Source organism: Vulpes lagopus, chromosome 11 (assembly GCF_018345385.1).
Source record: "Vulpes lagopus strain Blue_001 chromosome 11, ASM1834538v1, whole genome shotgun sequence".
Taxonomy (NCBI): domain Eukaryota; kingdom Metazoa; phylum Chordata; class Mammalia; order Carnivora; family Canidae; genus Vulpes; species Vulpes lagopus.
The window spans coordinates 29,790,329-29,816,095 of record NC_054834.1 but is presented as its reverse complement, the minus strand read 5'-3'; positions in this window follow the sequence as shown (position 1 = coordinate 29,816,095).

Genomic DNA, 25,767 nt, shown 5'->3' with positions numbered 1-25,767 from the left:
TTCATAGTAAAAGGCCTCAAAAGACTCGTGCGCTCACTGGCTTTACTTCTTCACATCCCACCCCCTCCTCAAGTTACTCCTTTGGGCATTGGCCCAAATTCCCATGCCCTGAATCAGGAATCTTCAAGGTCAGCAATAACTTTCATTTTGTAGGAACCCAATAGACAGATTTCTGCATACACCTTATTCAAATTCTGCCCAGCAATTGACTCAATGGGTCACACCTTCCTTCTCTTAATACCTTCTTCTGTGATCTTTTAAGATATCATAGTTACTCCATCTTCCTCTAACCTTCTCAAGCCTTTAACCGTCATCTCTTTCTCTGCAACATCCTTAAGTGTTGTAGGGCTCCAAGAATTTGAACGATGTGCCATTGGCCTCACTCTACCTTTCTGCTTAGATGATCTTTCTGGGTGCTGTATGTACTATATAAATTTAAATATGTGTATTTAAAATGCATAACAATATATAATTTCTATTTATATATTGCATTTTATGGATTACATATATAGATACAGATAGAGATATGCATACGCATACACATACACTCAGAATTCCCAAAGCCATGTCTCCAAGCTGGACCTCACTATTGAGTTTGTAAATATAAGTACTTATTTGGCATCCCCTCTTAGATGGCGGATTGTATCTCAAACATAACATAGCCACAACACAGCTCTTACTTCTCTACCATCCTCATCCTGTCTATACCTCCCTTAGTCTTCATTTTAGTGAATGACAGCATCATCCACCTGGTAAGTTAAGCACAAAACCCATTCATTATCCTTGGTTTCTATTTTTCCTATATATGTGCCCTATATTTAATTCTTTAGCATGTAATGTCAAATACAAATGTTTCCCAAATATATCCAGGACTCAGCCACTTTCTACCACTTTCTTTGTAATGACTTTATTCCAGAGTAAATGGGTGAATGAATAATGTGATGGTACCTACAGAGAAAAGAGTGTTTGGGAAAATATTTTTCATTGTTCCTCTGGTGCAATGTCAGATCAGCATAAAGAGAGAGTTTATGAGATGTGAGCTCTGATATCTATATGCATCCTGGAAGAGAGGTCATGCTACTGCCATAATTCATTGGGGCTTTGGCTGAAAACAAATTAAAAATTGAGTCCAGGCAGGTTCACAAAGAAATTTTCAGAAGTTTAGAACCTGTTCTGTTTAACCTTCTGTTTCTGCATACTACTGATATCTGGATTCTTACAAGGATTGACCCCTCTTTCCTGAGTTTTAGCTAAGGCAGCACCCTGAGACTTCTGCTTCCAGAAAACTTGAAGTTCCAGGGATTTACCCTCCCCATATACATACAAGATCTATAAAATAACAATTTTTAAAACACTGTATCTCACCTCAGAGAAAGGAAGCAATCTGAATGAGCCCATATGACCATCCTCATCTGTCAACAAGTAATCCTAGTGACCTTTTCCAGTAACACTAACATTTCTATGACACTGTGTGCCTAGCACTGCTCTAAGTACTTTAGGTATTAAGTCTGAATCTGTTTCCATGAGGCCAGCTTCCCTAGAAGCAGGTTGTTAATGACCATGGTGAATTCTTCACATTGCTACAGACTTGAAAACTTTGCCCTACCCCCTTGAACATCCTCTCCCTCAGCTCTGCCAACCCCAACCATCTGCAGCACACTGTCATACTGATAGACGCAGAGATTGGAGTTATGCTGCTACAAACCAAGGGATCCTAGGACCCACCAGGAACTAGAAGAGGCAAGAAAGAACTCTTTCCTAGAGCCTTCAGAGGGAGCATGGTCTTCCCAACACCTTGATCTCAGACTTCTAGGTTCTTCTTACAAGAGAATAAGTTTCTGTTCATGGGAATTACCACATCTGTGGTAGCTGATTATAGCAGCCTTAGGAAACAAGTATGAATTTTGGGTTTCAGTGCCTAGAGCTAAATTTGTTTTGCCCGATGGTTTCTAATGCCATCTAACTCTGAGTGCCCCAGACTGGTCCATGTTGTCTGGTTTTTCTAGTGATTTTCTAGCATTCCAGAGCCATAGAAAACATGTAAAGCTACAATCAGTGGGTTCTAAGAGAGCCAGAGGAACAACACAATCTTATGAAGAAAGCTTTGGCTTGGCTAGCAGTTGACCTTGATGGTTGGATTAGATGGTTCTACAATTGGCTCATTTTTCTCCACTGTCACCAGGGACCACATTTTAAGTAGGAAAAGAATATTCAACGCTTTGGTTCTTCTTACTCTTCTTCCATGCAGCAGTATCTTTCTCAACTCCATGATCTTCATTTAACACCTGGCTCAGTCTTTATGCTATGACTCAATAGTTTTCAGTATATTCAATATCACTCTGAGTTCTGGTCAAAATGGCATTGTGAAAATTACTCTTCTAGACAAGTTGGAATAACAGGGACTATATTTGCCCTTCTCTTGAAACAAATAAAATACCATGCAAAATATATAAGACAACAGAGTTCAAGACATTAGATGTGAGACAACAAAGTAGGTAGGAAATCTTGGAAACCCAAAGCACCTGAGCTAAATCTTAGGATTTTCCCAGATCTGGAAACAGTGTCTGAACTACAGTATAGGGAGGGGACTAGTCATAGGCAGACTACAGCAAAGGGAGAGGGAGCCTAGACAGTCTCTGAGGCAAGAAAATGAAGCTAGAAGCACAGTTAGGCTAAGGCAGGTAGAGTTTTCAGGGAAGACTCTCAAAAAAGAGAAAGCTACATGGGGACAGAACACAGGAAATCTGCAGAGAGCCCTCCTTAGGTTTTTAGCTTAGAACTGATCAACGGCTAAGGAAAGTAGCAAAGGAAAGTTTAAGGAAAGTAGCAAAACCCAGGGAAAGAACCACCTGAAAGATTAGAAGAACCAATTACTTATCCTCAAACAGAGCCAAGATTATTGCCTGTTCCCACCAGCCAGAGTAGAAAATCTCATAATTGATGGGCCGCCGGGTAGAGTACTCAGAGTCTGTCTCTGTAGCGGGGCAAAATTAGGCTAGACTATACATGTTCTGATCCCACCTAAGAAAGCTTAAAAGCAAGATACAAAAGATTTAAATTATTTTCAAATAATAAAACTGTTTTGCAAAACAAAGTTCAAGAAGACTTTTAGGAATGCAAAAACGTCTAATCACATAAAAAGTAACATCACAATGTCTGGCATTCAATCAAAAGTTCCCTGACACGCAAAGAAGCTGGGAAATATGACCCGTAATGTAGAGAAATAAATCCATGGAAAATGACCAAGGAATGATACAGATGATATCACTAGCAGCAAGTCATTAAAACAATGTTTAAAACTTTTTTTTGTAGGTTAAGAAAACTAGAAGAGATATTGAAATTGTAGGTTAAGACCTGGGATACGGTTTTCTAAAAGATATAAATTGAGCTTCCAGAGACGAATCTACAATGTATAAAATGAAAATTAATTTGATGGAACTAAGAGCAGATTATATTTTTTACCTTATTAAATTTAGTAGTAAAGGCCTATTAAAATGGAGGTTGCATTTTTTTTTAAATGAAAGAGTAGTTAAAAGATGCGGAGGATTCACTGATAGTCCCCAAAATAGATCTCAGAATAGTAGAGAGGGACTAGTGAAAACGTATATTTAAAGAACTAAGACCTGATAATATTTTTGTACTTGAGAAAAGCCACGAATCCTCAGAAGGCAGACAAATCCCCTCTGAGCCCTTGCTCATACAGTTTAATATGATTTTGAATTTTATCGTAATCCCTCTGTCCCTTCATTCCCCAACTGTGCAACGAGTTTAATTCTTAACCTCATTGGCTTGACGTGAGAAATAGCACATTAAAAGAATTAACACTGGGATCCCTGGGTGGCGCAGCGGTTTGGCGCCTGCCTTTGGCCCAGGGCGCGATCCTGGAGACCCGGGATCGAATCCCACATCGGGCTCCCGGTGCATGGAGCCTGCTTCTCCCTCTGCCTGTGTCTCTGCCTGTCTCTCTCTCTCTCTCTCTGTGACTATAATACATAAATAATAAATAAAATAAAAAAAAATCTTTAAAAAAAAAAAAAAAAGAATTAACACTGTGTCTGGCACATAAGGGCTAAACAAAGGTTAGCTATTATAATTGTTATTCTTTTCTGCCCCAGATCTTGTCTTCTTTCTAACAATCTACACTGGAATCTCAACTGTGTTCATCATAGGGATTAGAAGTAACAAATAAATGTCTTTAGCACAGAGTTTCTTCCAAAGTTGTAGGCTCATATTCAACTACATATTTTTTGCATCTAATAAAATAGTTTAGTTTGCAGCTTAAACTCAAGACCTCCCCTCTCCCCCCTCCAATCAGCTCCTCACCCTCTTCCTCCTTCTCTTCCTCCTCTTTCCTCATCCCTTCCTTCCTTCCCATTGAAAACTATCACCCACCCAGTTTCCCAAGTTGAGAGTTCTCTTCAGTCACCCCCATGCCCAGTAGATTCACTTCCTCCCATCCACAATGACACTCCTCCAATCAAACAACATCATTTCCCAAGAAGGCTAAAAAACTGTATTTCAACTCATCTCCTTGTCTTCCATCATGACTAAAACCAACTCATTTTCTATCTACACTGTCTCAGGGTCTTCTTTCTGAAATGTAGACCTAATTCTATAATTCTCTTGCTTAAAATACTTTACTGGAGTCCCATATTTGCAGGACGATGCCTAAAGTCCTTAACATATATCCAAAATCCCTCCTTAACTGGCCTTAGCCTACCTCTCTTCATCCTCCAGAATCATCCTGCTCACTCTGTATAAGTCTTTGCAGTAGGCAGGGGAAGTATTATTTTTCTTCCTTTACCGATGTTTGTATATAGCACTGTGGCTTGTAGCAGATGAAAACTGAATTTGGCAAGACACACCATCTTCCCCTCTGGACCTTTGCTTCATCATCTGTGCGGCAAAGAGGTTGGACTCCATGTTCTTTCCAACCATAGCATGGAATGCTTCTCTCTTCATTACTCATAGTTGTATGTGTCCTATGTTATACGCAATGGGAAACTTGCTAAAGGTGGCGATTAATAGATGGAGGAAGCAGGTCACTAAAGAAGAGCATAGCTATGTCTCTTTAAAGATAGAATAGACTCTCATCCACGTGGAAGGGTCCACAGGGGCCTCTGCTCTATGTGTACGCATAAGAAGTGCTCAACAAATGTTTGTCAAGTAAATAAAGTCTACGCACGCTTTATGCGTTCCTGGCTCACGAAGTGCTTCATCCTATATTACCTCATGTGACTCCACAAAATCCTCACAAAACAGCTAGAGCAGCTATTCACAATCCCGTCTTCTAGACCCAAGAAACTGAGCCTTGGAGCATTTAAGTGACCACGCCAAGGTCACAGAGCTAGTAAATGGCAGAGCTGGGCCTCAGACTGAGGGCTTTGAACTCTAAATCCTGTGTTCTTTCCATGGCATTATGCAAGCCTCATAATTCTAAGATATAGTCCTAAAATAACACAAAGAACTCAGCCGGCCTCCTTCTTTGTTCCCTTGACCTCATTAAAGCTTTAAATGGAACTTGTCCTCACAAACTTAGGGCGCACCATCAAATCCGTCTGCGTTCCTAGGGCACGTAGCAACAGCTTGCTTTAATCTAATAATTGGCTGAAGTAGAACCACAGAAAGGACATAAAAAAGGCAAATTGTTATTTTTCAAAACCAAGCCATTCCCCTGCCTAAAAGGTTCACAGCGTTTTCCTTTTCCAAGAAAATATTTATCCCTCTAAAAGATTTCTTCCCGTTAACAATATTTTTACAGCCTTTGTGATACTTTTACAGCGTTTTAGATGCAACCTAAATACTATATATTTCAAGAATGGAACCATTACATTAAGAACGCTGCATATGTTTAAAAGTGTCTTTTATGAGGTTTATTAAAAGAAGCCATAAATTTCTGAGAAAGGTTTAAGCCATATTACATTGATCTTACTTCTCATTTAAACAAAATGTAAAATTTAAGTAAAACCTTGCTGTGGAATGTAAAGTCACTCATATCCTCTGAGCTTACTCATTCGCATGTGCCACCTCTAAAATATTAAATCATCTATGAACCACTCCATTTCTTTGAGTGTTTTCCAATCACAACAAATAGCTTTCCGGTGATTGCTTGTACCTGTTGAGTTTCTCAGATTCATTCACAGTGAGTGAAGAATGGGTGGTGCTGGCTGGATACAAAGTAGGGTTTTAAAATCATTCTCAGCTCAGCACACCAAGGGCAGCCTGCAGCCCGGCATAGTTCTTCACGTGCCTCCCCCCCTTTTTTTTAAGATTTTAATTTATTTATTTGAGAGAGAATAAGAGAGAGTGTGCACCAGCAGGGGGAGGGGCAGAGGGAGAAGGAGAAGCAGACTCCCCAATGTGGGGCTTGACCCCAGGACCCCGAGACCATGACCTGAATAAAGGCAGACCCCTAACCGACTGAGCCACCCAGGTGCCCCTCCAGGTGCCCTCTCCTAAAATGAATCCACTCACAAAAGGTAAGTACTCTTACTATCCCCATTTTATAGATAGAGATGCTGGGGTACGCAGAGGAGGTGAATAATTTTCTGAGGTCACACAGTTAAATAAGGAATATTGTCAAAATATAAACCCAGGCAGTCTGGCCCCAGATGACCAAAGCCCGAGCTCTACTGCCTACCCGACACGATCCTGCCTTTTCCATAAGGTTCTTATGGGGATCAGATGAGGTAATACACAGACATCATTTAATATAGTGCTTGACAGGTAGCACCCAACAAGATTAACCATTATCAGTATCATTATTACTCTTTGCTAGGCTATGTCAAGGCTGATTGTTTTGACCAGGACCTTCCTTTACAAAGGCCAAGGCAAATTGTATTGTGTACCCAAAACTACCCTTCTAGCCCATGCTCTTGTGAGATGAAGTGAGGGCTGATTGCCTAGCAAGGAAACAGTAGTTACAGAATGAGCCATATAGGAAAGAAGGGTGATTCCAATGCTTTGGCATTTAGGACTCCTTTTATAAGGTCTTCGGGTCTTGTTAGCACCATCACAGAGTCTCCTTGAATTAGGGGGCAGCGCCTCATCTTTCCACCCCAAATGCCCAGACCCTCAATTCAGAGCAATTGCTAGGAGTTTCGGCTTTACAAAAAGTGTTGTATGAACATTGATCCTTCTCTCTGGAATGCGCTTCTCCCACTTGTCCACACAACCAACTCCTATTCATCCTTCAACACAAAGGTCCAATTTCCCCATCTTTATAGTCTTTGTTGACGCTTCTTAAAAAAATATTTAGAAGATTGGATTATAGCTATATGCTTGCATGTCTATCTCTCCCACTCACATCCAGACTGGGAACTGTTTGAGGGAAAGGGCCATGTATGATTCATCTCCGTATCCCCTCACCTTACCCCAAGCCTGGCCCAGAGGAATTTTTCTGTAAGAAACCTGATAAATCGATGAGCATACAATGGCCCCTGCGGTGTCAGCCTACCTATTTGACCTCAAGGGCTGGTTGTGTCAGAATCAAGAAACAAAAAAGACTCGTTCACCCACTGCTATGTCGGAGCTGAGGTCTAATGAGGTCACAGGGCAAAACCTGAATCGCTGAACTTCGACCTTTCCTGGCCCACAGAAAATAAAGTAATCAGCTCAAACTTAGTTGCCATAAAGCCAGCCCACAGGGAAGCTGCTTCTCATTACTTCACCAAGACTCCCAGTTCCCCATCTTGAGCTCCTTTTAAAATTAGGTCTTAGTGGCTTCTAGCAACCATTATTCACACGCCTTCTCAGAAATGGTTCGAAAAACGTGCAAATTAGGAGATGCTCCCTCACACCAGCTAAGCTATAGAAATCAATCCAAGATTTCCAGGAAACAGAAAGAAAATTGCTTCTATCAGCGAGCCAGGAGGGAAAACACTGAAAACTTCCACGTAGGTCTGAAAACTTAGGAGAATGTGTTCTGAAAGGCGGTGGTCACCCCTGACCCCTGCACATTTCACAGCCTACTAACCCTCTGCTGTATTTTGTGTTTTGAGAAGGAAGCCTTTCTGTGCCGATTTTCTGAAGGGATTGTTAAGTGGGGGACTTGAACTCGGATATCTCACCCAACTCGCTATGTAGCAGTGACATCTACTGGGGAAAACTGTCACTTCGGGGCTTCTGCTTCTGCACTGTGCTAAGTAACTCTACAACGTGGACTCATACGTCTTCCAACAACACTACGATCTGCATTTGTTCACGGGGGACACGAAGATTCAGAGAAATGGAGGGACTGACCAAATGTCACACAGCTAAGATGTTGCAGAGGAGAGATTCGAACCCAGAGTGCGGTGTGACTCCAGGGCCTGTGTTCTTGACGGTTAAGGCCGACTGCCTCTGCCACTGCTCAACTCCTGCACTTTGAAGGTGTCCATTAGATGGCATTTTGCATGCTCCTTCGAAATTAGGCGAAGCATAACGTCCGTGTCCCCAGGCCACTCTGTCCCTTCTCGGGGCAGCGCCTGGGTGTCATTCATACCTGATGACCTTGTGCATTTCTTAACATGCAAGAGGCACTTGATAGATAGTTGTTGAATTAATGTTGCATGAATGAATGAATGAGTGAATGAGCAGAAGTGCTAGTGTCTGTGGGAGGGAGACACAGGGTGGGGGGAGGGGGCAGTAAAAGGAGGCTTGGGTCTCCCCTGCAGCAGGAGTGTGCGTAATTCAAGCCTGCTAATCCTTGAGCTCTCTAGGGGCTCCTCATGCCTTTCAGAATCCAGTCCACAGTTCCCGGCTTGGAGAAGAGGATCTGTGCTCCTCTGGCTACTCTCTACGTCGCCAGCTTCTGCACCCATGACAGTGTGCACCCTTTGCTCCAGTGATTTCCCCCATCAGGCCTGCTGCTCACGGCTCCAGGCCTTGATGGTGCCTTGGATGAGAAGACTCTTATTACCCTGCAGATGTCCTCCCTCTATGACTGAGAAACCGGTACTCGATTTTCACCACCCAGTTCTTTCTTCCAGGAAGCTTTGCAGGAGGTGCCAGGCAGGGCTCTGCAGCTACTGGGTTGTGGGTACCAGAGGGACTGCCTGGTGCATACGTGGCCTGGGACTGAAGCGGCCATTGATCGGGTACATGACCTTGGGCAAGTAGCTCAATGGTGCTGCACTTCAATCCCTCCACCCCCATTTTCAAAATAGGGTGATGACAAGAGTATCCACATCATAACGCGTAAGTCCTGATGGAGCAAATGTGTGCAATGGAAGAAAAATCCCAAGAAACATGAAGTCTCCTAGTGATTGTGCACAGTAAGAGGAATTTCAGTATGATGCGACCATCATCATGATGGAGGAGGGGCGGGGGGAGAAAGACAGACAGAAATGTGCTTGGTTCTAGGTGGGGCCTTGGAGTCCCATAACCACACCGGGAGCCTGAAAGCAGCTCTGGGCATGAAAAGGAGCAGACAAGGGACACAGCAGTGTGTTGTGCGTGGCCTCCATCAGCTACTCCCTGAGCCTCCTTCAGCCCTATTGCTTCAGGCCCCAGGTCCCTCCCTTTCTCCCAACCATCCCCCACCAAGACATCTTTTCAAAGCTGCAACCATTTCCACACATGGAAAACACATTGAAGCCATTCGGGATGGTCATTACGACGAGACAGAAACCAAGGTGATATGGTCTTGGGGGGGCCAGGCCCCATAAGCGGGGTGGGGAGCCGTCCCTGAGGCCCCTGAATGCACACCCTGCTCCAAAACCCCTCCCCACTACTCTTCCTGGGTCGGGGGGGGGGGGGCTGTGAGTCCCAGTGTTGGAAGCGGTGCTTGGTTTAAGTCACCGTATTTGCAGAGAGGCCCCATTCAAACTACAAAGATGGACTCGAGAAGGCCGGTGTCATTTGCACACAGGAAGGACTTGTTTTTCCCACCGAAAGCAGACACTTGGAAAATCTCAGGTAATGAGCTGGCTCAAGTTGTGGGGAGACAAAAAAAAAAAAAAGGAGAGAGAGAGAGATTGCTGCCATTTAATGAGGACTTTCTATGGGCTGTTGGGCTTCATGAAAAATGTCTTTGGGAGCGTTTTGCTTCCAAGAGCTGTACTGGGAAGGTGGGGGGCAGGGGGTTGGCCAGGCTGGTGGCCCCGCACTGACAGGAGGCGGTGAGCTGCTGAGGGGAGGAGGGCAGGTCAGAAGGAGGAGAGGTGTGGACGGTCAGCCAAACCTCTCCAAAGCTAAGCTCACAATGGACAGTGTTACGGCCTTTCAAGGTAGGAGAAGCTGCTCATCAGAGGAGGCGGCAGCGTAGCCACTCAGGGGCCTTTCCTACCCCTCACTAGACGGCCACAAATTAACATGTATTTATTAACCCCACTCTTTTTCTCTGTTTTCATCAAAACCTATTCCCAGATAGGGGACGCCTGGGTGGCTTAGCGGTTGAGCATCTGCCTTGGGCCCAGGGTGTGATCCTGGAGACCTGGGATCGAGTCCTACATCAGGCTCCCTGGACGGAGCCTGCTTCTCCCTCTGCCTATGTCTCTGCCTCTCTCTCTCTCTCTGTGTATCTCTCATGAATAAATAAAATATTAAAAAAAAACTTCCAAAGAGCAACCTTGTGGGTAAGGTCTTTCCAGTGAGGTCATGAGTTGTGCTCACTCATTCCTGGGGGAGGCATGTGCACCTGCACTTGCCCCGTGACAGAGCAGTGCCCCAGGGATAGAGAGTCCAGGCAGATCCAGACCCTCTCTCCTGTTCCCAAACCTTGGAGGGAGACCTTCCAATGAGCCCCTGTGGGGCAAATCCCTGAAATGACACCCCCTCCTGGAGGGGTCCCCCTCTCCCCAGCTCCTAGCTACCTTCTCTTTGTGGGCTCTCATCTTCTCTCCCTGGGATCCTCCCAGGATGGTCCTGGCTGGCCTGCCTCGGGGCACCAGCATCTTGTCTCCAGAATGGGCCCATTTTCCCTGACGAAACACACAAGAAGCCAGCAGTCACCCTCCCCTGCAGTCCTCTCGGAAAGCTCGGCAGTTTCCTTCTCTTCTCTGTGCTCCCAGAGCCTGTTCAGCAGCACCTGCCACTTGGCTCTGTTCATGCCCTTACTGGAGTGTTTGCTTCCTGAGGCTGTGAGGCGAGAGGGACCAGGGAGGGACTCCCAGTGACCTGTGAATCTGCCCTGACCCTGCAGGACACGTGGTCGGGGCACAGATCATATGTGAAAGAGAAAGAGAGAGAATGAGGGAGAGAGTGGGAAGAAGGAAGGAAAAAGAGAAGAGAAGAGAAGAGAAGGGAAGGGAAGGGAAGGGAAGGGAAGGGAAGGGAAGGGAAGGGAAGGGAAGGGAGGAAGGAAGGAAGGAAGGAAGGAAGGAAGGAAGGAAGGAAGAAGAAAAAAAGGGAGGGAGGGACGAAGGATGTTCATCAATGAGTAACTGTACAGTGAAGTCACGCAAAGAGCCGTGAGAGCACACAACAGGAGGGATTCCTTGTGTCTCATCCTACAAGAAGTAGGGAAAGGCAATTTCTGTTAGGTTTTGAAGGGTGATTAGAGATCATTCTTCCCCTTTTTGGTCGCGATGCATTTTAAAGGAGCAGAGAACATACCTCGCGGGCTAGTAAAAACCCCTAACAGAGATGAGTCAGATTTCCAGAATTACCTTATCAGGAGCTCCTGAGTTCACATCATTAAATTGATAGATGCCTGTCTGGATTCTTCAACTTTCCTTGCAAACCCTTTCTGTCCTGGGGAAATCCAGGAGGCTATACACCTCTTTTGTGAGGCTGTTAAAACTTCTGGAAGTGACTCAGGGCACGAAAGGGCTGCCCGGGTCCTGGTGTCTCTCCTCGCCCATCGCTCCTGATTCCACTCACCTGCTTGGAGCTCCCCCTCCACATGCAGACCTGCCCTACTTGCAGTCTTCAGTTCTCAGGATCAGGGATCCGAACTTCTGATGCATAGCTGGAAAAGAGCAAGGCCTCGCTTGTCAGGGCCCCACATTCTCAGCAACTCCCACGTAAATGCTCTGAGCTCCCAAAAGCTTTAAAGACCCTGCAGGATTTTCTTGTCATTCTAACGACACACGTAACCTTGGAAGTGGGAGGAGGGAAGGTAATAAAATGAGGTGGAAGTAGGCTAGATTTCTTCCCTCCTTGGCCAACTTGTTGGAAACAACCAGGTTTAATTCACCCACTAACTGTTTGTTATCAGTGGCTGATGCATTTAAAGGCAAAATAGCTAAAATATTTGTATGCGCAGATATTGCCTCAAGATGTGAAAGCCATTTGTGAATGTGGCTCTCTCCACATGTGGTGATTTTCGTGCGCATTATGTGAGGAAGAGGACTCCCAATGCCACACCTGCGCCTCTTCCATGAATCTGGGGAAATGCCAGTCCTCACACCCAGTCTCCTCTAACCCTACCTTCCTGTATCTTATTTCATGAAGCACCCTGCTCTCCTGAGTCTCAGTCCAGCAGCTTTGGCACACATGTGGGTTTATCCTCTCCAAATGGAGAGGAGCCACACTACTGCTCAGAACACTGTACAATTGGTTAAAAAATATTCTCCAAGGGGCACCTGGGTGGTTCCATCGGTTAAGCATCTGCCTTTGGCCCAGGTCATGATCCTGGGCTTCTGGGATCAAGTCCCACATTGGGCTCCCTGCTCAATGGGGAGTCGGCTTCCTCCTCTGCAGCTCCGCCTGCTTGTGCTCTCTGTCTCTCTGTCAAATAGATAAATAGAATCTTTAAAAAAATAAAAATCTCATCCTAGTACATATGCTAACTTTTAAGAATCAATTTTGAAGATCTCTCTTATATAGAGAAAGATTATAAATATTGAAACTTAGTGATAATAGCCACAATAAAGAGAAGCAGTGCATATAAAAGTGAAAAAAAAAAACAACAACTCTGAGCACCAATCTTCCTGGAAAGACACGGAGGCAGGCAAAATGAGTTCCTTGTCTTTAAAGGAATCTCGAACTTAACAGGAAAGGGGAATGTGAAGAACCTCAGAGAGCTTCATGTTAGGACATAAAGAAGCTCTGAGTTATTGTGTGGATGTTGGCAAAACTGAAGAAAGAGAGGCTTTCTTGGTGAAAAAGGAGGGCTAAGAGGAGGAGGAGGAGGAAGGATGGAGGGGGGAAGGAAGGAAGGAAGGAAGGAAGGGAGGGAGGAGGGAGGGATGAAGCAAGGAAGGAGGAAGGAAGGAAGGAAGGAAGGAAGGAAGGAAGGAAGGAAGGAAGGAGGGAAGGAAGGAGGGAAGGAGGGAGGAAGAGAGAAAGAAGGAGGAAGAAAAGGGGAAGGGAGGAAGGGAGGGAGTCCGTCCAATCTGAAAGCTTAAGTGCTGGCGAAGTTAACCCCACCTAAGCTAGGTGAGAGGGGAGCTATATTGTAAGTACACTAAAGTAGTTCAAACAACGGAAGGAACAGACTAAAAGTCCCAGGAGCACCAGCAGCTAGAATCACCTGAGCTAGGGCCCCTGCTCTCTAGGGAGCTGCCTAGAGCCAGCCATCAAGCTGCACATCCCTGTGACTTTGGCCACAACTTCAGAAACACAGGCGAGAATTGGCCCAGCTTATATCAAGTGTGAGATCAAGGGGATGAGTAGCTTAGCTAAGGGGTGGGAGGGCAGGGGGCATCAGAGGCGTCCCCAGTCAGCACATACATAATTATTTGTGCAGCCTTATGAGGCACCAAAATCACTTTGAGGAGCTAAAGGTAGAGAGCAAGCTGCCCTGGGGAAGCTGTGGGATCTGCGTGGGCAAGGTTGCCCCTGCCCCCACCCCCAGTTCATGTCTAGGACACTAAGCCAAGTAACGGTGTTTCTGAGGCTGAAACAGGGAATCTGAGAACTACCAGAAAGCTGTAGGCTCCTTTTTGAACAATTTGCATTTTTTGATACAATGTCCTGAGCTGAAATCCCCCAAACCGCATGCGAGCCTATGAAGGGTTCTGGTTTTAAGAAAAGGGTTTTAAGGAAAGCGGGAAGGAAAAGGTGAAGGAAAGGGTAAAGAAGAGAAGCAGAGAGAGAGAGACTTACGTAATCGGGGAGAGATCAACTTTATTTTAAGCAATGTTAAGTAATAATTAGGATTAACAGAAAAAAGTCCAAATTATACCCACATTGATGATAATTACCTAGTATAGTGCCAGGTACCAGGGGTGCTTATTAAATATTAGTCAAACATGAGTTGACATTTTATTTATTGATAGGAAACCACAAAATATAGGTATAGCAGCAGATGTACAGGCTTTATAGCCAGGCAGCCTAAACTCGGGTATGTCATTGCTATGTGACCCTGGACAAAGAGGTCACACATCTTTTAAAAGGAAGGCATTAAATCGACATCGAAACACATTATGAGGATTAAATAAAATAGTGTCTATAAACCCATATAGTAAATGCTCAGTAAATACTTATTCTTTCTCTTTTCTTCTCTTTCTCTTCTTACCAAATACATGCTCCTAACATTCAGAGTTTGATTTTACTATAAAGTTCAATTTTTTTAACAGTCTTGGAAAGTCAGTCTTATAAATGTGATGATCTAGAGTAGAAGACCCAGGTCTCAGATATACAGTGTTTCCTGAAGTTCAAACAATGAAACTGTTCCTTCAGGGCTGCTGCTACCACCACCTGGTGGCAGCATACTGTATAGTATTTTTGAGTTGATGAATATGAAATCCTAAATATTCCTCAGAGTTTCATATATCACACATACTTGTAAGGATTTAGACAAAATTTTACAACATATTTTTCGAACCAATATGTGGTAACACTTTGGTAGGTGATAAAGACGCCTGACACAGTAATCTGGCTTTCTAAATTCACTGGTATCTATATTTAATGCCATCAGTTCCAATACCACCCTCCCTCAATACTCCTATCGCAGCCTCAATCCGAAAGCTTAGGAGTTCCTTTGAAGAGTCATGTAGAAATGAAGCAGATCATGACGCCAAAAGCACAAGCAAAAGAAAAAGAAAAATGAAGTACATTATCAAAATTAAAAACCCTGTGCCTGAGGGACACTATCAAAAAAGAGAAAAGAATGGGAGAGAATTTTTGCAAGTAATGTATCCGATTAAGACACGTGTGCCGAGAACCTATAAAGGAATCCTACAAACATAACACAGAGGCAAATAATACCATTCAAAAATAGGCTAAAGATCTGGGTAGATGTTTCTCTAAAGAAGATATACAAAAGGACAAAGAGAGAGAGAGAGAGAGAGAGAGAGAGAGAGAGAAAAGCTCAGCATTGGCCCATTAGCCATCAGGGAAATGCAAATCGAAGTCATAATGAGACGCTGCTTTACACACACACGAGGATGGCTATAATCAAAAAGACAATTAATAGCAAGTATTGGCAAAGATGTGGAGAAATTGGAACCCTCACACACTATGAATGGAAAGATAAAACAGTGCAGCTGCTTTGGTAAAAAAGTCTAGTAATCCGTCCAAAGGTTAAACCCAGATCTGTCGTATGGGCCCCGCATTTCCATTCCTAGTTACGTACGTAAGACACATGAACACATATCCACGCAGGAACTTGCAGGAGGACATTCACAAAAGCGTTACCCATGACTGCCGGAAAGTGCAAGCAACCCTAAACGCTCATTGAACTGATCCTCACCATGGACTATTATCCAGCAATGAAAAGAACAATCACCAACGTATGTGGCGGCCCGGCTGAGCCCTGAAAACATCGTGCCAAGTGAAAGGAGTCAGTACCAAAGCCACCTGTGAGGTGACCATTTACGTAAAATACTCAGAATAGACAAATTTATTGAACAGAAAACAGACACGTGCTTGCCTGAGGCTGGGGGCAGTGGGGCGGTGGTTTGGGAGGTAGTGTCCAAGGGAGGCAAGGTCTCCTTCTCGGTCATCAGTGTCCTAAAATTGATTGTGGTGATGGTTGTCCAACTCTAAACATGTAAAAAGCCATTGAACTGTGTTCTTTAAGTGGGGGAAGTATTTGGTATTTTAATTCTATCTCAATAAACCGTGTCTGAACTGGTGAGGCAGAAGTGGTCCCCAACCTCTCCCCTAAACAAACCAAAGCTTCCTCCTGTCTTAGCAAAAAAAAAAAAAAAAAAAAAAAAAAAAAAAAAAAAAAAAAAAATCAGGACTAAACATTTCTTTTTATTTTTTTTTTTTTAAGATTTATTTATTTATTCATGAGAGACACAGAGAGAGAGAGGCAGAGACACAGGCAGAGGGAGAAGCAGGCTCCATGCAGGGAGCCCGAGGTGGGACTTGATCCCAGGTCTCCCGGATCACACCCTGGGCTGAAGGTGGAGCTAAACCACTGAGCCACCGGGGCTGCCCCCACCCCCCGCTTTTTAAAAATATTTTATTTATTTAAGTACTAAACATTTCAATCCAACACTGGAAGCTAACCTTCTAGAAGTTAATTTTTTTTTTCTCCCATAAACTAATTTGGAACTTAGGAAACTTCTTTTGCCCTGTGTAATTTTTTTCCATAAAAGAGTAGCCTCTTCTTCTGGTTTCAGAGGTGGTCTTCAAACTAGGAAAAGAATGCAGTTTCCCATTTAACTGCAAGAAAGATTCTCTTTGATTTTCCACAGCAGAGCTAGTCCGGGCCCTTAGAGGTCATAGATGTTGGTATTCCATGCCCGCCTTCATGATCTGAGCCATACCTGCCCTGCATATGCACGTGCACACGCGTGTGCACACATAAATTCACGTGTGTGCATGCACACAAACCTCTGGTGCATTGGGCTGGGACGTGTTACAGTTTCGGGAACCTCATCTGAAGCACCAAGACGGGCCCGGCTGGGTTGGCGTAGGCGACCGTTTGGTTTCGGGCTGTTAGTATATTCCTAAAAACAGCATTTCTGGACTGATCTAGGTCATTGAAACAAATCACAGAATCTAAGCGCTGTAAAGCAGCTCGCAAGCGGCTAAGTCGGACATAGGTCTCCCCCTGCACAGGAAGCCAGCCCAATCTTTCATCCCCATCTGATTCTTCTACACTCATAGAGATGCCGTGCAAAGGATAAAAGAGCCATTTTTCATGACCTTCCTCCTTTCTCTGAGCAAAGCACAGTGTCAAATCTTTGAAAAGCATGTATGAGAGTAAAGAGCAAGATTCAAAGAAAAAAATGTTTGGAAGCAGTCACGGCACAGAAAAATAATTTCTTCTCTCTCCTCCATCCCCAAATAAGAAAACAACCTTATGATGTGTTAGATTGGAATGTTTAAATATTGAGCCAGTGGGTGCCCCCCCCACCAAAAAAATGATTTGTAAGCCTCAATAAATTCCCTGAAATTTAAAAATGATATTATTATCTCATCTGACAGTGTCTTTCAGGGCTTGAAGCTGCATGGCCCAGATTAGGGGTATCCTAATGAAAAATAAATGTGTACCACATTTGACTTACAAATAGAGTGATATATACAATACTCGAAAGATACGTATTCAATGAGGTCCACTAGCAACCGCGGTTCCTAATATCAATTCCGCCTCCTACACAGAGCGGTGGAGCCTTTTCCTTGAGAACCAGATGCTGCTAGTTACCACGTTAAAGCTTCTTTCCGGAAAGAAAAGGGTTTGGGGGGGTGCGGGGTTGGGGAGGGTGCTCTTTCCAGAAAGAAGAGGGTTTGGGGGGCGTGCGAGGGGGGAGGAGGAGGAGGGTGGGGGGGAGGGTGCTCTTTCCGGAAAGAAAAGGGTTTGGGGGGGTGCGGGGGGAGGGTGCTGTTTCCAGAAAGGAAAGGGTTGGGGGGATGTGGGGGTGGGGGGAGCGTGCATCTGGGGAAGGCATCTCAGGGCCTCTGGACACCCAGTGCAATATCCAAATGAGATATTTTAGAAAGAGGGGCCACGGGTTCTCCGTGAGCGGGGCGTCGCAGTGATATACACACCCCGAAAGTCACAGATCACGGTGGGCCGCGGGCCGCGGCCCCTGGGCCGCCAGTAGGGAAGACCGTCCGCAGGCCCGGGACCCAGAGGGAAAGGGCCCCTTTCTAGCCCATTCTTCCCTTTCCGGGCTTCAGCAGAAACACTTTATGCAAATCTCTGCTCTGGGGGCCGGGAGCTGGGGAGAGGCCCCCACCCCACCCCCGGCCAGCAGGGGAGAGGCCCCCACCCCCGCCTCCGGCCAGCAGGGGAGAGCCCCCCCACCCCTCCATCCCCCCCCCCCCCGCCAGCAGGGGAGAGGCCCGGAGCCCCGGGGTCGCGGGGGCGGAGCAGGGCCCTGCTCCCCGGCTGCCCGAGCCCAGCGCCACCGCAAGATTGATGATGCCCGGGAAGGGGAGCGCGCAGCTCCTCCGGGTGCAGGGCCGCTCGGGGCCTGACGCGCTCGCCAGCTCCTCACCCCCAGCGCCGCGAGGTCCGCGGGAGCCGCAGCGGGGCACACCCCGGGCAGGGGCCGGTCGCTCCCGAGGAGGATGCTCGGAGCCCCGGCCAGGCCTTTGGGACACCCTCGTGGGAACACCCACCCCCACCCCACCCCCCCCCGGAGCCGCACATTTGGGACCCAGCCCCTCCGTCCTTGGGGACACTCCCCGCCCCCCCACCCCTCCCATCGCTAATTTCCCCCATCTCCTTGAATCTGCATTCAGTGGGATCCTGGAAATTTTTATTTTTTTTTTTTAAATGGAGAGGCCCAGGTGTGGCCGCCTCCCTGCGCCCTGGAAACGCAGGGCATCCGCACGCTGTCATTTTTCTTGGTCCCCGGGAGAGTCGTCCGTGTGTGCAGAGCGGAGAAAGCAGAGCATCTCCCGGCTCCCCTGCGCTGCGGGGCCGCATCCCTCTGCCCCCCTCTCCCCATCTCCTCTCTCCCCTCCACCCTATCAATCATCCCTCCAGGCCAGCCCTCTCCACGGAAACATCCGGGATCAATTCTGTGGGCAATCCTAGTTGCCCTGGACGCCCTGAGGTCCAGGTTCTCCACTCGCTTCTCCACTCGCTGCCCCCATGGCACCGCGCCCCTGGCACCCAGGATTGCCCCCCAGGGGACGTGTCTATGCATGAATTCTGTGTCCCTCCTTTTCCCTCCCCAGCTGAAAACCTTGCAGCCCCTGGCTGGCTCAGTCTACAGAGCCCCTGACTCCTGATCTCAGGGGCTGGAAGCTCTAGCCCCACGGTGGGGCATAGGGATTCCTTAATAAATAAAAGTAAAAAAAAAAAAAAATCCACCAAACTAATTTTTGACTTGTAAATAAACATTTAATTATTGTAATGTACATTTCCATTTCCTTTTGATGTTGAATTCTACTCCCTGGTGGGTGAGTGATCTGAGTGATTGGAGCACACTTGCCCTCCTGTACCTGTGTTGGAACCTTCTGGAGGGTAGGGAGGGAGGGCAGGCCCTGGGCAGCTCCCTCCCCTCCCTGGCCCCCACTTTCAGTAAGAAGTCTTCCTTCCCTGATGGATGTTGCCAAGGAAGGTGACGAGGGTGATGAGGGTGACGGAGGCGCTCGCTGACACCTTCTTGGGTACTGCAGACATTTCCCAGCGTGCTGAGCCAGCCGCACAGGCTGCTTGTGCGGCACAGGACAGAGGGGCTTGGCCATTAGCATCACCCGAAAACCCCAAAACACCAAGGGAGCTGTATCCTGGAGGTTTGTAGTAGGGCCCTATGGCCCCAGCTTCAGGGTCTGGAGCCAGAGCCACCATGCTCCATTTCCCCCTCAGGAAATTGCTCTTTTGATATTTTGAAGTCTTTTATGTGTAACATGTGTGTGGGGGCCAAATAGCAAGCTCACATTTTCATCTTGAAATAATTGCGATTAATAAATTACAATGGCCCAGCAGGACAAGCTCCAGTCCCAGGGGAACTGCGTATGTTTATATTCCTAGAAGTCAGCTACGGCCTGAACTCAAAGCGTTCAGCCTCCCCTGGAATCCAGGGGGGTCGACAGAAGGTGTGTGTTGGGGGTGGGCAGTGAGGAAGGGGGTGCATTTCCTTCTGGAATCCCCTTCTGTTCTCCAGAGCAGACCTAAATCTAGGGCAATTGCTCGGGTATTATTTGCTCAGGCCCCCATCCTCAGAGCCAGACCAGGGCCAGCACACGGGGTGGGGGGTGGGGGTGCCCTCCTTTCCTGGGTGCCAACCCTTCAAGGAAACAGCCCCTTAGGAAGCCGTGATCACCCTGCAGATCCCCGCATTGGGTAGACTGGAAAAATCGAGCAAGCAGCCATTCTGTGGGGCTGTGGGCGGGAGTCATCTGCCTCGATTAACTGGAAATGCCGGTGATTTTTGTGGGAATACAGGAATTCCCTGTATCAAAGCCCTTCAACTCAACCGAGGCTGAACCACCAAGGGGTAGGAAGCCTCTTCTCCTAAGTAAGACTAGCCTTGCTTTGATTCCACGCTCCGAGATTTCAACGGCCTGGCTTTGCCAATTTTTTTTAACTCCCCCCCACACCTGTTTCCTCACCTGTAAAGTAGGGGTCACCCATGATAACATCTTGCACACAGTCATCACTCAAAAATCATAGCTGTTATGACTATCGCAGCTATTATCATCATCATTATTATTATCAGAGTTGATTGAAATTCCCTTTATTAATGTACCGTTCACTGGTCGTGTTCCTAAGGTGTGGTCAAAGCTGAGTGAAAACGTGTCACCTGAAACCAATGCACTCTCTCTCCTGTCAGCCTAACTGCCAAAATATTCATAGAAACAAGCGATTCCCAGACCCTATCCGGCTGGGGATAAAAATAGGGATGTGATTGTAGTAACAAAAGCGCTTCATTTGGCTTTGCTTCCACCACTTTCCCAGTGAAAGCCCAGGGTCTTGAGTGGCTTCTTGAGGGCTCCTGGGCAGGGAGACAGGCCCCATCGTCCCTCACTGCAGTTCGCCCCATTGCCATCCCCACCAACAGCAAGGAAGACAAACTTTTCAACTGTCTTCCGGTGGCCCTGAGCACATGCTTTGGAGGCGCAGAGTATTTTTTAAGTGTTGGCTTAATCCTTTAGGCCAGCTTGCCTTCTTCAGTTTGACAGACTCCACCACTACAAATTAATTGCCTTACATCTGTCACTTCACATTTCACACACATGTGCTTCTTGCCAGGACCCTAAAAGGGTTTGTGGGCATTTTTTTTTCTCACAAATACCCCTTCCCACAGGTTCACTGATTCCAAAAGCTAGTGATACGCGACGCCGAGCATCAAAGCCACTGCCAAACCTCAGAGGCTGCCAGCGTGGTGCTTCCCCCTGGGTTTCCCTTCCAGCTGTCCTGGGCACCTGGAAGGTGCCTCTCTGAATAGGTGAATAGGGGAATGCTCTGTAGGATGCACCCATTTCATATCCCTGGCCCCCGTAACCACAGCTCTAAGAGGAGGTACTTCATGTCCGGTCTTAGGACTTAGGCCATGGAATGGGGCAGCCCTGTGGTCCTAGGGAGATCCTAGGGATCCAGGGAGAACCTCAGTGAATCAATGTTTTATTTTGACTTTCTTTTTTTTTCAAGTTAAAAAGTATTTAATAACAGTTCCACTAACCTTAAATAATTTTAAAAATTCAACTTGTATACTGTTTTATCTTTATCTTTTACTTTCTCTTCATTGCTGCTTCCTCTCCCAGGCAAGTCTTAGGAGAGTCGGAAAAAACAATGGGAGAACATCCTTTTGTTCTCAAAATAGTGACGGTGCCCATGCATATTTTGTGTTTTGACTTCTTCCTCATTCCAGGTAGAAAGACACTGGGTTCTCAGAGAACTCTTGTCAGTCGGGAACACAAGCCAGTCAGTGGCAAGTAACCAAAAATCCCTCGGAGGGCGGCTTGCACAAAGGAAGGATTTAGCAGGTGCACAGAACAAAGGCGTTAGGTGTGCGAGGGTAGGGCTGGCTAGTGGCTCAACAGCCCCAGCCCCTCTTATCCTCTGGCTCGGCCATCCTTCCCCGGTGGCTTCATCTTTATGGTGACAAGGTGGCAGGCAGCTGCCCTTGGACCCACTGTGGGCGCACTGCAGAGCAAGAGAGGAGGAAGAGAGCAAAAAGATGTGTGAATTACTCTGTCCCTTTGAAGGCCTTCCCAGAAAGTTCATCCAGCAACTGCCACTTAACCTCACCGGACAGAACAGGGCCACATGTTGAGCTTCATGCTCCAGGAACTCTAAAGAAGACAAATCCTTTTTAACTGGGCTTCCTATGACTCCAAAGCACATCAGAGTTTTGTCAGCAAAGAAGGAGAGACTGGATGTTGGGTAGATAATTAGCAGTATCTGCCAAAAGAATAGAGTTTGATGTAGAAAAAAAAAAAGTCACCAAAGACATTTGTAAAGAAAATCTCCAGGTCTCCTTTCTAAGAAGGACTTCCGTTTTAGATTGACGGCACTCTACAAAAGCATGACGGGATGTCAGAGCTGGACGGTTCCCCAGCAGTGGCTCCTGAGGCCAAGAGTGAAATGATGGGTGTTGAGTGCACCTGCATCTGCCAGGTGAGATTTGGGGCGTTCTGTATAGGGTTTGCCGCAGGAATAGCCATCAACTGATCCTCCCCGAATTACTGAGGCCACACCTCCAGCTGACATACAAGAGCGGAGGCTTCTCCTCACTTCAGTTAGAGAGAGAGAGGCTGCAAGAGAACCACCTGAGGCATGCCTGTGCCCCTGGAGGCTGCAGAACGGGCTTCCACAGGGGCTGGAATCTGATTCTCTGATTCGCAGGGAAAGCCTGAGGCCAGGGAGCTGTGTTCAGCCGTGGCCCGAGGGCCGAGGAAAAGAGGTGGCTGCCTTTAGAGTGAGATGCTCTTCCCCCAAGACCTGGGCCAAAGTGTCTGCTTTTCAAAAACCAGGTGTAGGACCTCATGGAGGAGAAACACTGGGTTTGTTTGGAAATGGGTTTGGGGGATCCCTGAGTGGCTCAGCGGTTGAGCATCTGCCTTCGGCCCAGGGTGTGATCCTGGAGACCCAGGATCGAGTCCCACATCGGGCTCTCTGCATGGAGTCTGCTTCTCCCTCTGCCTGTGTCTCTGCTTCTCTCTCTCTGTCTTTATCATGAATAAATAAATAAAATCTTAAAAAAAAAAAAAGAAATGGATTTGAATGAAGCAGGCCAGGAATTCTCACTAACATGCATCCTCTCTCCATCTCTGCAGCGCTGGGGTCTCTATGAGTAATGCCACCTTACATCCTGGTTGGCCTGGGACGGTCCCACATGACCCAGGCTGTTCCAGCATCCCAGAAGCTCTATGACAGGCCTTCCTTCCACTCACAAAAGTGTCCTCGTTTGGACAATTATACAGTCACTTGGTATTAAGGGGCTGATCCGTAGCACTGGATTGCCAGCCCGCAGTGTTGCAAGATCCTAATCAAGGAGGGTGCTGAAATGTCACCGGGAAGGCATTTACCAATCAGACGGATGAGGGAAAGTGACTACATGGTTAATAGGATTACTACATTAGGATATAGAAGGGTCAGAGGTCGTATTCGTGTTTCTGAGGGTAACGATCCATGCTTTCTCAGATGGTAAGTCCAGGTAACCGGAGGGCCTTCATTCTGCACACGTGTTACCCAGTATGAATAGACCAGAGGACTAGAATAAAGTGTGAGGGGGATTACAAGTGGTCTCCTGATTCTTGACTCTCCTATACGGAATCCAGTACTAACTAAACACTGAACAAATAGGTAATCAGTTTAAATATCGGTTGAAAGTGGGGCCAAATAACTTGCCTTCTGTGGATTCTCACGTCCTAGGAGAGCCTTGTCAATGCATCGCCATTTAGCAATTATGAATTATCACGTACTTTGTTTCTTCACGAGGTTGTTTTGGGGCTCGTGAGGGTTGGAATATGCCCAGAGGCAGTTTCCTGTACGTGAAAACCATCAGTTGTGTATACAGCAGGACCAAAAATCTTGCAGCAAGCGATCTTTTTGGATGCAGATGCTGTCACAATTATTTTTGTTATCCCTCCCAGAACGTGAGGAGGAAAAACAGAGAAGGAAAGAAAAGGAGTCAGATATAGAAATATATCCAGCTACATGGGTTAAAAATACCCTGGAAATAGAGCATTGTTGGAAAAATGTCAAGAAATATATCTTCAAAATAGCTTTCTTCACATTATTGATAGAAATTTTCATGAGGACAGTACCCTACTAGGTGCCACTCATAATTCCTTTGAAATCGTGGTAATTCACTAATTACCACCTTTTTTTTGGTAGGGTCAATCATCAAGTTTCTCCTTGGCTTCCTTTATTCCCAGATCCTATTTCTCCTTGTCCACAGAGTACCATGAAAGAACTTGTTACACACCCTCTTGGTCCGTTCAGGCTGCTATAACAGAATACCCTGGCCTGGATGGTTTATGAACAACAGAAATTGATTTTCCCACAGTTCTGAGGGCTGGGAGGTCAAGATCAAGGTGTCAGCAGATGCAGTGTCTGGTGAGAATCTTCTTCTGGGCTTATAAATGGCCATCTTCTTATTGTGTCCTCACATGGTGGAAAGGGCTAGGGATCTCCGGTGTTTCCATGGTAAAGGCACTAATCACACTCATGAAGGTGCCACTGTCATGGTCTAAGGCCTCTATTCCAAATACAATCACATTGGGGTCAAGATTTCAATATATGGAATTTGTAGGGGCGGAAGGGGGGACACAAACATTTAGTTTAAGACATACACCTTGGGGCCCCTGGGTGGCTCAGTGGTTGAGCATCTGCCTTTGGCTCAGGGCATGATCCCGGGGTTGTGGGATGGAGTCCCCCATCAGTCTCTCCACAGGAAGCCTACTTCTCCCTCTGCCTGTGTCTCTGCCTCTCTGTGTGTGTCTCTCATAAATAAATAAATAAATAAATAAATAAATAAATAAATAAATAAAATATTTTTAAAAATAAAAATAAATAAAACACACACCTTGCTGATGTCCAGCTATACTGGGTCTATCCCATTTCCCTAGTATCACCGTCTAATAATACTATCAAAGAAATGAATGGGGCTCATCTGGCATGGCTTGTTCTTTGTGGACTCAACAGAGCCCGAACACTTATTAACCATTACCGCTACCACTTCTAGATGGCCACAAACCATAGCACCCAGGAACCGAAGCCAGGCTTGTGAGGATCTGTGAAATTCATCTTTCCTTGTTTGAGAATGAAAATAGCATTTGCCTACTTAGACTTTTGGCATCTCTCTGATTTGCTGTGATTCTGCAAAGAGCACACATTTCAGTAGAAGTTGCCAGACAGTAAATGCTTACTAGGTATCAGTCAGTGTGCTAAGAACTCTTACAAGCATCGTCCTCTGTATATCAAGATTAATGGACCCAGCCTAAATGGAACATGTGTGAACATAAAATGCTAATTTTTAACATTTCTAAATCAACATAATAGAACCCATCTATTTTTCCTACAAAAGTCAGTTTTTCTCCAATTCTCCTGCCCGTCAAGTCACACTTCAACTGTGATATCCTAAAACTCATCATTCAAGTCCCTGTTCCCACTGACCTCTGGAAGCCCAGTGCCTTTCTCAAGTGCCAGAGATTTGGAGGGAAGTCTCTTGTCACTCCTCACCACTGAGAGCATCTTCCCTGGGCTTTCTCCAGATGCTTCTCCAGACCACTATGATCTCTCCTCACTTCTACACTTGAAGATTTGAGCACTCCGCCTTTTTATTTCCCAAACAGAGCTGACTCCAGACTATAATAATCAATAAACTGGAGTCAGTAGTTGAGATGATGACACAGTGGAAGGGTCCTGGGTCCCTCTCGGCAATCTGAAATACGATGGCTTTGGTAGCACATGAGTAGAAGAGAAAGAAACCCCCTGTATTTCAAACCCTTTTATTTTACCTCTCAGTCCCGGGGCAGGGGTGGTCAGACCCTCAGGAAGGAAGTTGGGCCAAGATGAGACGGGATGGATCTATGACGGAG